The sequence below is a fragment of the Helicoverpa armigera genome, chromosome 11 (assembly GCF_030705265.1).
Source record: "Helicoverpa armigera isolate CAAS_96S chromosome 11, ASM3070526v1, whole genome shotgun sequence".
Classification (NCBI taxonomy): domain Eukaryota; kingdom Metazoa; phylum Arthropoda; class Insecta; order Lepidoptera; family Noctuidae; genus Helicoverpa; species Helicoverpa armigera.
Window position 1 is genome coordinate 12,668,460 of NC_087130.1, and position 12,964 is coordinate 12,681,423.

Consider the following 12,964-nt stretch of genomic DNA (forward strand, 5'->3'; position numbering starts at 1 on the left):
GAGGATAACATTATTAAAATGTAAACGATTGTTAGAGGTTCCTGATAATCGACTTGCATAATAGTAGCTGACCTCAATAATGCACAATAACTCTAATTATATCGGTACTGAATTATTTATGAAGCGTTAGAAACTTGCTAACTCTATTTTTAGATTCTTGAAACAATTTTGCTACTTGTGATTACTTATTAGGCACTATTGATAAAATCAAAACTTACTATTGATAAACATAGACAGCTCCTTAACACGCAGAACATCAAAATAAACCATGTTTGCCTTACACCATTCTAGACAGAGTTTACTGAAAGTCCGACTGGTCTATGTGGACTGAAATAATTTAATAAATAATTGATATGCCTGGACCTACTATAATATATTTTTTAATTTTTATTTCAAAAGTTGAATTACCTTTAGAGCGTAAAAAACGTTATTGTAGCAATTCTTGTTATGATTAAAATCGTTACTTGTGGGCTACAAAATTGTACTAGTCTACAATGATACCGTCCAGTTTTCATTCATCAGCGCTTTGTTTTCTAATTATCTTCTTCGAAGATGGACAGGAAATGCTGAATGTTTTCCGAACAATACAATGGCCAAGTGTGTAGCACAAGCGATGTGAATATTTTTCCCGACGTTTTTCAAAATACGGTTCAGTCGGTGCGTTTCAAATCTGATAAATAATTCACTGGCTGTTTCCGAAAGAACTACAATGCGTACTTAATTTAAAAGTCGTTCTCAAATTGGATCATTTCTTGAGATTGGCGTAATCAACCAAACAAACACATGAACTGTACATAGTAGGTTTTGTTCAGTTTCAATTAATTCAATGCATAATTATTTAATTTCACAAAAGTTGACGATTTTAAGTTGCCTTTCTTACAAACCGTGGCTTGCTAAAAAAGGTTTGAAAATCATTTTTTTGTTAGGTACTTGATCTATGTACAAGCATATATGTGAGTTGGTTTATGTAAGTGGGTGCAGTGGAAATTAAAATGACGATATTCTGCATATAAACTGGCTAGTGGACCTTGATTTAATCTTTATATTATCGTACTGTTTTGCCTTCCTCACAATTATAAGTAGTCTAACACCAGACTATCAGAATATGTCGAGGTTTAATTCCATTATCATAATTTTTATAATTAGCAAATAAATAAAATATAAACAAAGTCATCATTAAGTGAGATAAACGGACGTCAATCGTTATCGTGGTATATTCCCGACAAAGGAAAAACTTTTCCAATAGTGTTGAGATAAGGGCGAGTTCAAAGTAGGTCGTAAGTATGCGTGTAGCGTACTTGCTAATGGCGTGAGGACAGGGCAAGGCCCTCCAATTGTTGATTAGAGAGGTCCTTATCGACTGTTATGAATTTATATTGACTGGCAATAGAAATAGCTTTTGTTGCTGTTTCTTTTTATAGAACTCGCGTGAATGTCGTAATTCAAAGTCACATATTCTATCGTACATGGTCTAACTAATATTTGAAGGATGGAGTGAGTAAAATCTAGTACCTAAGTAGGATAAAAGCATCACGGGATAAAAGACCAGAAAAATACTATAGGTAGGTACTTCAAAGTAGGTATTCTATAAAACCGGTACATGCTCCATACACACCCGATGAGTAAACCGATTCATATCTTAGCGGTTTCCACTTGTATTGCGGTATTCACTTTTAGGTAATTTATTTTACTTCAAAACTATAATTAGTCACGTAGGTAATTTCCCTAAATTAGGACTTATCATTAATTATTTATACACTAATAGAACATTACATTACGAAATGAAACGCAAGTAAAATCACTGACGGAAGTGGCGCTTCATGCGTGACTATTTGGCCACATAAGTTCAGTGACTCGACTGGATAGTCAAAGTTTAATACTATTAATAAAATATGTAAAACATTATCAATTACGTGTATATTTTGCAGATGCTGTAAGAGACGGTAAAATTACATCAGATCATAGTAGTCAAAACAAGAAATGAAAGCAGTAGGCACGATACACATTACTTATTTGTTCACAAATGCCTATTTTGGCAGCTTGACTGCGTAAGTTGACGGAGAAATTACAACACTCTTGGCCTTTCTACATCCTTGTTACACCTATTTCAAAATGTTTACAATAAAACAATAATACAAAATCGTATTGATGTAAAAATCGATGTTTTCAAGATCTTTTTATGTTTTCTCATATATCGAATAATTTGATTTCAATTCGTTTTGGTATAACCTATGGTATAGGTAGGTACCTGTCTGTAATGTAGGTTGATACCTAACACATATTACCTTAATAATTATAAACATATTAACTTAAAATACCGTAGGCTCAGATAACTTGCTACCTGAGGTTAGAGTGTCTTTATTTTGTATCAAACGTATTTTGGTAACGCCGGCTGAGCTTATTTAGGTAAGTACTAGTTATCCACTCTAAGTTTCCATTACCGTTTAACTAGGTGGGTCTCCATAGTTATTGGTATTCACCGAACTAGATCCGATGAGTATCGGATTTTAGTTACAATAACAACGTTGGTCAGGCGGATTACTGAATAGACTGTTGCGGTTAGGAGAGGGCCCATCTACTTATAAGTTATTCTGTTTACTCGTAGTTTACTTACTCGACATTTAATGGCGACTGCTATTTAATCTATACCGTCTGAGTGGTTGATGAATGATGAAATGTATCAGGTTGATCAGATCCCCGTTAGCGTTTTTCCAAAACTGTTGGGGTTTATTTATAGTCTTAACCGGATAAAGCCATGAGCCATGCAGCTGAGTACCAGTGTTTTGCACGCGCAACCTGGGTACTGCTGAAAGTGAGAATTTCTGTCTTCTAAATACCTATTGCTACGTAACGACTGCCAAAAGTTCAAATGACAGCTGGGACCCACCGATTTATCGAGCTTTCCGAAACGAGAGGGAACTCGTCATGACAAAATGGACATGGAGCTAAATAAACTATCATCTGAATCAAACACATCGTTATAGGTGGGATCAGACTTTTTGTTAATTAAATATCTAAAAAATCTATTAGATACTCCCAGTGCTTGCGCTTCATGTTAAACCGATTTGTTATCTGCCAATTATAGGTACCTACTATAATGCGGGTGGTGATAATGAAGCCCAGTCAGGTTTACTGTAATAACAGCCATGATTTAGCGAGATGCGCTATGTGCATTGCAGCTCCTATCAATAAAGGTAGTTAACTTTTAAGCGTATGAACCACTTAATGGACAAGTTAGTAATACTATTTTTATTGTAATGAGGTTATCAGTTATACTTACAAACTTCAAATAATTTGGGTTAACTACCGTGCTTACTGCTGCAATTAGGTAGGTATACTGTTGACTATACATGTTTACTCAAAGACACACTTACAAATACAAAAATACAAAATATTTATTTCTTCAATAAGTAGTAAATATTTTGTATTTTTGTATCTTATTAAAAGTGTTTGAGGACCTAAGCAAGCACACTTTAGATCTACTCTCTACTCTCCATAACGGAAGCAATATCGCCTAATTGACTTGGCATACGGTTAAATGTAACATATAAAAATAATAAATATCAGACTCTGGGAAAGATAAAAGAAATGAAATGAAAAGAAAAATGTATCACACTACTTAGTAGCCGCCGCGCTTTCACAAGAACACCTTAAAAATAGGTACCTATAATATATTTTAGATTGGATTGGTTATATACAGCCTTTTCAGATTGATTGAGAAATTCCTAAACAATCAGAACATCCAAATATCCAAACTCACAAACTCACTCTGTTACTAATATAATTGTAAATCAAGACTCGGCAATCAAGGTTTCAACACTTCACGATTATAATATTGAGATTTGTTTATTTTTATTTCAGGAGCTGTCACTTATGGACGGGATAGCCCTCTTCACCCTCTCGAGAGGTCCTCCAACGGGATCCCTGTTGTTTAAAAATACTGAGTTATATTTTATCCGCCACTGGATATTTCAATCCATATTTCCAATATATTTTTAGGTCATTCTGCTCAAAATATGACGTAGATTATGATACTGTCGGAATAAACTAAATATTTGGTGTGTAGATTTCATATTAATTACATTAATATAGGTCACAATGATGCCTCGATGATGACGCGTGTTTTGACTAAATAAGTATGGCATTGAATGGTAATTGAGTAAATATTATTATTCAATGCTCTAATGAGAACTAACTCATCAATAATATTGAGGATACAGTAAATAATTTAGGAACTTATCTGTGTTTGTTGAATGCATATTACAATGTAAATGACTTAGTGTACTTTATCTTCATATGTTTGGTTATTTGTACCTAACTGATAAAGCAACAAAGCAGAGTTAACGTTAATTCATTACGGAGCTTATTTAGATTTAAAACTAGGGTTATTTTGGGGTAGTCCCAATCGTAAACAACGAGCTTGCAACTTATCAGAGGCGCACTGGTGCACGCATTAATGGCTGGAATGGTTTTACAAATTAGGAGGCTATACTTAAGTTATTGCTGCATATTGGGACCGTCATTTAAAGTTTCCAGCAAATAAAATACACGGTTTTCATTTTTCGCATTAGACAATCATAGTAGGCATTTTACCTATAAATAATATATTATGAGATTATATATAATATATGTTATCCAGAGTATAAAAGAAATCTTTAATCACATACTTAACATTTCAATTTTAATTTTCATACCACTATTAAACCCCGTTCTCCTTGGTATTTTTAAATGAATCCTCTCATTCGTAGATACAACGAAAAAGAACTAGCTCTGAGAATAGGGTTCTACGAGGCCCTTGAGAGACCCTGAGTGCCGGCCGCCGCGCGCCCTGCCAGCGGCACTACCCTACCATTTTATACAAATTGTTTTATATTTCACTTAGGAGCATAAGTTTCTTTCTACCATTGCAGAGACTATTGACATTTTGCTATCTTTCAGTTTTGTGATTCTAAAAGAACTTACTTAAATGTACTCAAAAGTTACCACCCACATGCATAACAGAAAGTGCAGTTTGGTAAAATGTACAATAAATGTGATGAAGTTTCAAAACAAACTTAACCAAGATCAACAATAAACACTAAATGAGAGCAAAACAAGAAAAGCAAGAAATATGAGTGTTATCATTTATGCCACAGAAACCCAGCAATTATGTCAAGGAAACCGTATTACCGAGGTTACCTCTGTCTGACCTGCAAAAACAAAAATATAAACGAATAAATATAATAAAAGCACGTAAGTATGTAAACCTTTATAAATAAAATCAAGTATAACTATATTTAGTGAAAATATAAAGCTTAGTGTGTAATTTTCTGCTTGAAATAAAATACTTACAAAAACAAGTTTAACCTGGCAGCTACCACGCATTTGTCAGTTTAGCAAGAATATTTTAAAAATAAAATGATGTATATTTTCTTGTAGGAGGAAAATCATAGAGTGCATAATCCCCGCCCACGTAGTTAACAGTGAAGTGAGCCAAATGCAGTTCGTAAAGTGAAATACTGATAACAAGCTGCTATATTATTGCGAATTATAGTATTATTCCGAATAAACCCTAGCTTTGCTCCGTAACTACATATGCACTTCGCAATCACTTTATTGACATTTCGCATAGAGTTTACAGCTGACAAAATAGAGATGAAAATAAACTGTCGTGGGCTTGTTACATACACGTGCTTCTAACAATAACTAGATGACAGTTGTGAATGTTTTTTTAGGGTTTGTAAGGTGCTGTGCTGTTCTCGACAAATACTTTGTCGGCCAGAGGTCAGTAATTTGATGCCTCGTGTTCGCATGTCGACTGTTGCACAGTCATCATACTGCTACAGAGAGGCTAAGTTATTTGATAAGAGCTGTCATATATTTTTAGATTTCTGCATGAGAAGGATATTTTAAAGCGACAAATATATACAATGAAACGCCAAACGTCGAGAGTTTTGAAAAAACAAATGAATGTTCGACGCAACCCCATTCGCCTTTACAATGGATTCAATAAACAAGCCCACATGAGTGCACTATAATTACACTTACTACACGAACGAACTAATTACCCGCTCATTAACTTTACATAATTTGTTAGTGTTGCACCTCTTTAATTAACGTTTGGAGGTCGCTCTCCACGTATAATTATTATTTTAATCTATGATATACGTTCGGGAGGGCAGAAGACGTGCTTGTCGGCTAATCGTGCGGATTATCGCAAATCTGTCGTCGGCGACACGCGCGATTGATGTCGTCTCTGCATTTACCAATCGATTACTCTTTGCTTGGGGCGTAACCGCTTAGAAGCCACTTATTTAAGACTTCAATCTTGTACCTGTCCTGGATTCAACCCGTGACATTGAATTTCGTTTGTATTAATTGAGGTTCCTACTAAACTTCCTGCGCGGTCAAGATTAGCTTTCCCACAAATCAATTACAAAGCGCTGTCTCTACTTCTGTCTTAATTATAAGTCTCCTTAATTTTACTATTAGTACATTATCTTAAATATTATAACGAGTCGTGCCCATATTTTAAGAATAACCACTGATTGATGTAATTGTTCCCACAGAAAAGTGACTCTTAATATTAAGTTAATAAATGTGTGTTATTATTATTTATTTTTGATAATGTGTATTTTTAAGTGGAAGAAACCATAATTATATGTTAATTTTTGGGTTATATGTCTAAATGTTTATTTGCAATAATAAGTTCAGAGACTTATGTTTGTTAGCTTTTCCTATTTTATTTTAAATTATTTGTGATACAGGCATTATGTTATTATTATTTATTCTTTGATAATGTGTATTTTAAGTGGAAGAAACCATAATTATATGTTAAGTTTTGGGTTATATATCTAAATATTTATGTGCAATAATAAGTGCAGAGACTTATGTTTGTTTGCTTTTCCTATTTTATTTTAAATCATTTGTGATACAGGCATTATGATAATAGAGATAGTTGTATTTAGGATTTTATTTGCCTCTCTCCTTACAAAATGTGCTGTATAACATTCAAAGGATAAATGGTGATCTGTAACACAGGGGTAACCTTAAACAGACACCATTCTCTTACAAAAGCAACCTGTATTGTAATGTACTTAACACTGTAATTGAAGAGAAAATAAAGATTTTTATTATTTTTTTTCTCCATGTGAGAGGAGGCCTGTGCCCAGCAGTGGGACGATAAAAGGCTGTAACATTATTTTTTTATTATTATTATTGACATGTTTATATTTTCACGCAAAACTCTAGATCCACTAGCGTAATAACATGTACATTTCTCTTCAATAAATACGCAGGTATTTATGTGCCTGTGTGTATTTTCATGTTTACAGATTTTTCAATTTCGTTCGACGTCTGGCTTTGAGTATTCTGTAAGCCCCTTTTCTAGGAATTTTCGTCCAAATTGCAGGTGTGTGATAGGATATATATTTTGGACATTAATCTCCAGAATACCAGACCACTACAATACCATTTACCTTTTCTGTGATATTCTGTGATATAAATAAAATGTCAATGTTGAAAGTCTTGTATAAAGTGACAAATTATTTGTGCTCATCCTTTTGCTTCACTAATTTTAGAAATAGGTGGCTACTGTAACTGTCTTAAAATATCCATCTGTAAGAACTGGAGGTTCGTTGACTTGTATAGAAATTGACAAGAAAATAGAGGGGCTCGTAGTGCCCAGGGATCACTAAAACTCAATAATGTTTCTATAAATAAACACTGGGTGTTTATGAAGGTAAATGTGACTCGTAGTTTTGGCTGTTATTGAATTGCGTTCTAGATACTGATGTTGGGGCCGCCGCTGTCACTCACCTTGTATATACAAATGTCTATATACTTTCGTAACCCTAGTAATGACAGTAGGTACACTTGGACGGTAGTTGGAGATATACAATACAAATACCTACCCACTGTAACATGACAGAGAGAAAAATAAAAACAGTCTGGTAAAAAGTATAACCTCAAGTCGCAGGCTTTACACGAGTTTAACCCATTATAAAACAATAATTGTTCTAAGGTAAAAACACATTGTCATGCTGACTCATGATAAAGTAAACTTTTGAACAAAACCTCCACGTCCATGTGACATGACACGTGTCTGCCTGACTGACGAAGGCTGCATCCGAAAGAAACTGATGAAAATGCTCACCTTTGTGCCTACCTAAGTGAGTGAGGATGCTGCAAAGTGAAGGACCCGTGATATTGGTGAGCGGATGCGGGGCGGGGTTGTCGAAACGGGGTTGAAGGTGCGACGCGCGGAGGGCGGCTACCATCCGCGCAGGGCGGGCGGGAGGCACGTAACAAGTGAAGCGGGCCCGGGAGCAACAGTCTGCCGCAGCCCGGCCACGCGGCCTCACACACCTCCGCTACTAGCGCACCCCGGACGCGCACCCCGCGTAAGTAGCGCTTTGCCGATTTAATTATTTACCTTAGTCCGGCTGGCGAGCCCCGGCAGCACCACCAGCGTCCGTCGGCCCTGGCGCCGCGCGCGCTCGCCGCTCCACCGACTCCATTATCGCGCTCGTATAAGATATCGTAAACGCACATCCATTCTTCAGTGGATGTCTACCATATAACTGTACCTGTTGAATGCATGACGAAGTAATACATACCCTTGACGTCTACTTACCTAATGTATTTAATAGTTTGGAACATTCAAGGTTATTTTAGAAGTTAAGTATAGGACGTATCTAATTAATGATACCGTAATGGCGCTCTTTGATCGCGTAGTGTTCAGGTTTATTTAGTTGTTTTCTGTTTAAAAATGTTATCGAATGTCTTCACTTTAATTAGGAGGTAGGGAGTCAATAGTTTTGTTAATTAATATCTTTCAAGAAAATCATAAAATGGTTTGAGACCTACATGTCTGGGCGGAACAGTTATCGGACGTCACATTTGCTACGATTTTTTTAACGGCGCTATTTTTATTCCACTCATTATTTTTATTAAGTACAAATAACCAAGAACAGGGAAATGTATGTTATCAGCACGTTTACATAAAATTTGTAGAAGCTTAGAAACGTATTGTTTAAGAAAAACATCACTGAATCCCTGTCCTTTGTTTTGCATTGTGATCTCTTACCTCGTTTTATCTAAGGGCGTAACTGAATTGAACTAAGTATATTGAGGCGGAGTGAACCTTTTTATCCATTTGAATCTGTAAAGTCTTGTTACTGCAAGGTGGCGACTCAGATACATTTTATTATCGTAATGAACGAGCAATAACAATGTTTAAAAGAGAAAGGAGCGAGAGAACAGAAGTAGCTTCACAATCCCAGCACACCTCGCTCTGAAGAAAGATTCACAAGTCGGAGATAAGATAACAATGAATGTTCGCAAACACTCGCTATAATTGGAAACCCTTGAAGTCCTTTTGATGTAAGACGACTTTATTAACGTGATGCACAAAGAGAGTTTGATTAAAGAAGGAAAATAGAACATGTTGTAATAAATGTAGCAACACGATGTCTTACGTTTAACAAAAGGGAAACAAGACAAATCGTTTTAACGTTCATGTTTTACGGGACATTTTTGTAAAAACATAAGAATTTATTTTGCTCCACAATGTTTTCCACCTACCTACGCGATTTTATATTTCCTGTGAAGCTATATTGGAGTAATTTCGCACAACTTACTTTTGTTTACGTGTCACCTCTGCCAATTTTATTTAACGACACAAAAGGTCAAACAAAGAGGTTTTTCTAAAATTGGCACACAAATAACGCCTACAACACCTAATAATAAAGCATTTATAAAAATATCAAGAACCTGTGAATAAGTAGCTACATATAAGTAGCTATACAAAAGTTAGTGGAGATGAAAAGGCAGCCTTTCTAATGAATGTGCTGTCATACTTTGTTCATACAGTGCAAAGTGGAGATAATGAGCATGAAAAATGTGAGCATTGTGAAGGGAGGGAAAATAAACGTGAGAAACATTCAGTGACTAGCTCCTGGTATAATTGGCAGTTGTAGCGACTTACTTATCACTTGCTGGTTTTGTAAGGAATTAGGTACTTTATAATTTGAAACTGCTAAAGGGAAATCAATTGTACTGCAGTCTACTTCAAAGCTGATTGAGTTGAGTACTTAAATCTTCAACAATTGGGGAGTTTGTTGGGCGACTTTGACGTTTGTCGCCGGGAACATGCCGGCTGCCGCGTCAGCAGTGTTTTACTGTTTATGATGTTTGTTGCTTCAACATTTGCATACAAGTGAGTACGCTGTGCACTTCAGACGGATAAACTTAAGTTTGTCGTCAACAAAAGCGCTTCAAAATAAACGAAGCTTAGCCAAAGCGGACAGCGATAGTCAACCTGGCAACAAAGTAAAGCAAGTATACCTACGTAATTCGGGTGAGTCCGGCCAAGCAGAAAGAGAAACGCTTTGCACTAAACGGGCTTTGAAGTTTGAGAAAATATAAAGAGCACCTGTACCAAGAATTACAGGATCGAATAAAAATAAAATCATGCCAAACAAAATACTATCTACTAAAGAAGAAATATTTTTAGCATTTTATTCTAATAGACTATCAAAAGGATTTGTGTGACACGGTTGATTGTGAGATTGAAATAAAAATGTATTTAATGAAATTAACATGTTTTAATGTCGATCGTTTCTCCGATTATTCGTGAAAATTGCCTCGGGGTGTCACAACAGCTGTGAAATTTTCGCGTGAATTTTAATGTCGCAAACGTTGTTAATGTTTTTTATGTCATTACGCTACTAAACGATCGGATACGTGATAAAAATATACAATTTATATAAAATTGGGCTCAGATTTTTGTACTTTGGATCAGGTTCACGTAGCTATGTCTTGAAGCTTGTGATTGGATTTGGAATCAAATAATTTAGTTGGCGTGATATTAATTAGTTGGTGTGATCAAATGCGTCCAATTAGTGCGATCAAATACGTCCACGCTGCACACGGCTGCATATTGATTACACTGGCACCAACAGTCACGTACTCTTTGTTTGAGCTACGCCTACGCGGTACACGCCGGATAAATTCGACACATCTGCTCCTGTTTTATTGTAACTTTGATTATAAAAACAGCACTTAAACGTAGCACTACGACGGTAGAATATCGATCAGTGAGTAAAAAAAAATAATTGTCCGCTTCCAGTTTTCGTTGAAGCCGTAACTCGTGAAGCATATTGCTAATGCCGGTCCGGGCCGACAGTAAAAAGATAAAGGCGAGCGGCCAGCGACGAACGCAGACAATAAAATGGGCTTATCGTTACAAAGGGTGTACTCCACCTGAAACGCTTCTTGTACATAGGTACCTTATCTAATCTGATTCTGAATCGCAGGACTTTAGTTGCTCGCACTCTGCCTATAGCCGTCTATACCCTCGTTATTTTCTGGTTTGACGGACATTTTACACGCAGGCTTATGTCGTAATTATTAACATTCCGTTCTAGTCTTGATTAGTCTCCCTTTCGTTACCATTAAAAGCTACAGTGTACTTGTCGCTGGGGAGTTTGTTGCGCCACTTCCCAACATAAACACTACAAACTGGTGAAGTGTGGGCGTTTTAGGACTGAGTTCTGAAACTGCAAAACTTTTTAAAAAGTCCAGAATTTCAGCTTCATTTGAATTTAAATGAATTTTGATTTTGTATATTTAGTAGCTGTTTGTTGGTTGCCCTTTGCTTAAGGGAATGCGGTGTACAATGGTAGAGTTGGTAATCAAAGCTTCGTTAATAATAAATGGTAGGTAGTGTAATGAGCACGGCAATGTGTTTGCGCTTGCAATTTGTCTTTGTTCGCGTTACGTTACACGCCGCGTCTGCGGTGTAACGTACAGCGGTACACTACCTCAGCACAGTCCGCGATTAATATTAATTAAACTTGATATATTCGTAACAACTACATACTATGTAGAATTTACATGTAAACTGGTTCTATTTCCGACTGACAAATAGGTATTATAAATGATTGTAATAGGTACGTGGTATGATAAAACATACCTACCGTAAACATATAACAACAGTACCAATTACATATTATTAGATAGGAACATAACACGTGTTGAACGAATACATGTACGAATAATACATAAGTAGCTAAACAAAAGAAGAAATCTCTCTGGTACATAGGTAAATACTACGTACCTCGCTTTATCTTGCCTTTACTTTTACGATGCTTCTTAATAAAAATCATAAAGAGTTGCTTTTAGTATACCCAAAGGGATGCTGAAGATTAATTAAGAAAACAACCGAGTATCCGCAGTGGTATCGCAGAATTATTTTATAAGGTTGCAATGTTATTATAACTTATTTTCTTTTAACACTCAAAGTTATTTACAATCGCGGCGTTCGCTTCCATTTCTTTGTGCCTTCGTTCAGGCCGAAAGTTTTAAATATTTTTAAAGTAGGTTAAATGGAAATTATGCTTGGGCTTGTGTAGATGTAGATATTTCTTAAGAAGTCCTATAGGTACTTACGGTATTTATGTACAAGTTGTTAGTAATAAGAGTGAATACATCTGTATACTTCGAATGAATATATAATTAATTAATTCGGAACGTGGGTGTTATCATGCACACTCCGGTACACCGCGCTACCTTATCGACGCGCACTAACGACTAATAATGTAATAACCTTTATTAGATCATTATTGGTGTCTCCCATTTATCCGCCATTTATCTCTCTGATGAAAACGTACCTACGTATAGACATCTTACAACATAATTATATTAATCAATAATCTTGCCCGGAAATTGATAATCGTATATTAGGTACTTAATTCATACATACATATAACGTGACAGATAGAAGATGCTAATGAATAGGTACAAAGTCTTTGGCTTTCTACTCAGAATTCCCTAATGAATACTCGTAATTAGTGTTAAGAATTTACTCTGCCTTGCTTCAGTATAGCTAGAATTCGTTCTCGGAATACCAGACGTCACAAAGTTCCTTATTAAGCAGTCAAGGCATATCATATGAATACGACAAAGAATCATATAAAAATAA

At 35.7% G+C, this 12,964-nt stretch overlaps 1 protein-coding gene across 1 annotated transcript in view; it reads left to right on the plus strand.

The window, feature by feature from the left end:
• Positions 1 to 8,254: 8,254 nt before the first annotated feature.
• Positions 8,255 to 12,964, plus strand: part of LOC110370055 (regulating synaptic membrane exocytosis protein 2) — a 102,283-nt gene continuing 97,573 nt past the window's right edge. The window contains 1 exon segment of the mRNA XM_049850838.2: positions 8,255 to 8,381. The gene's annotated coding sequence lies outside the window, so the exon portion shown is untranslated.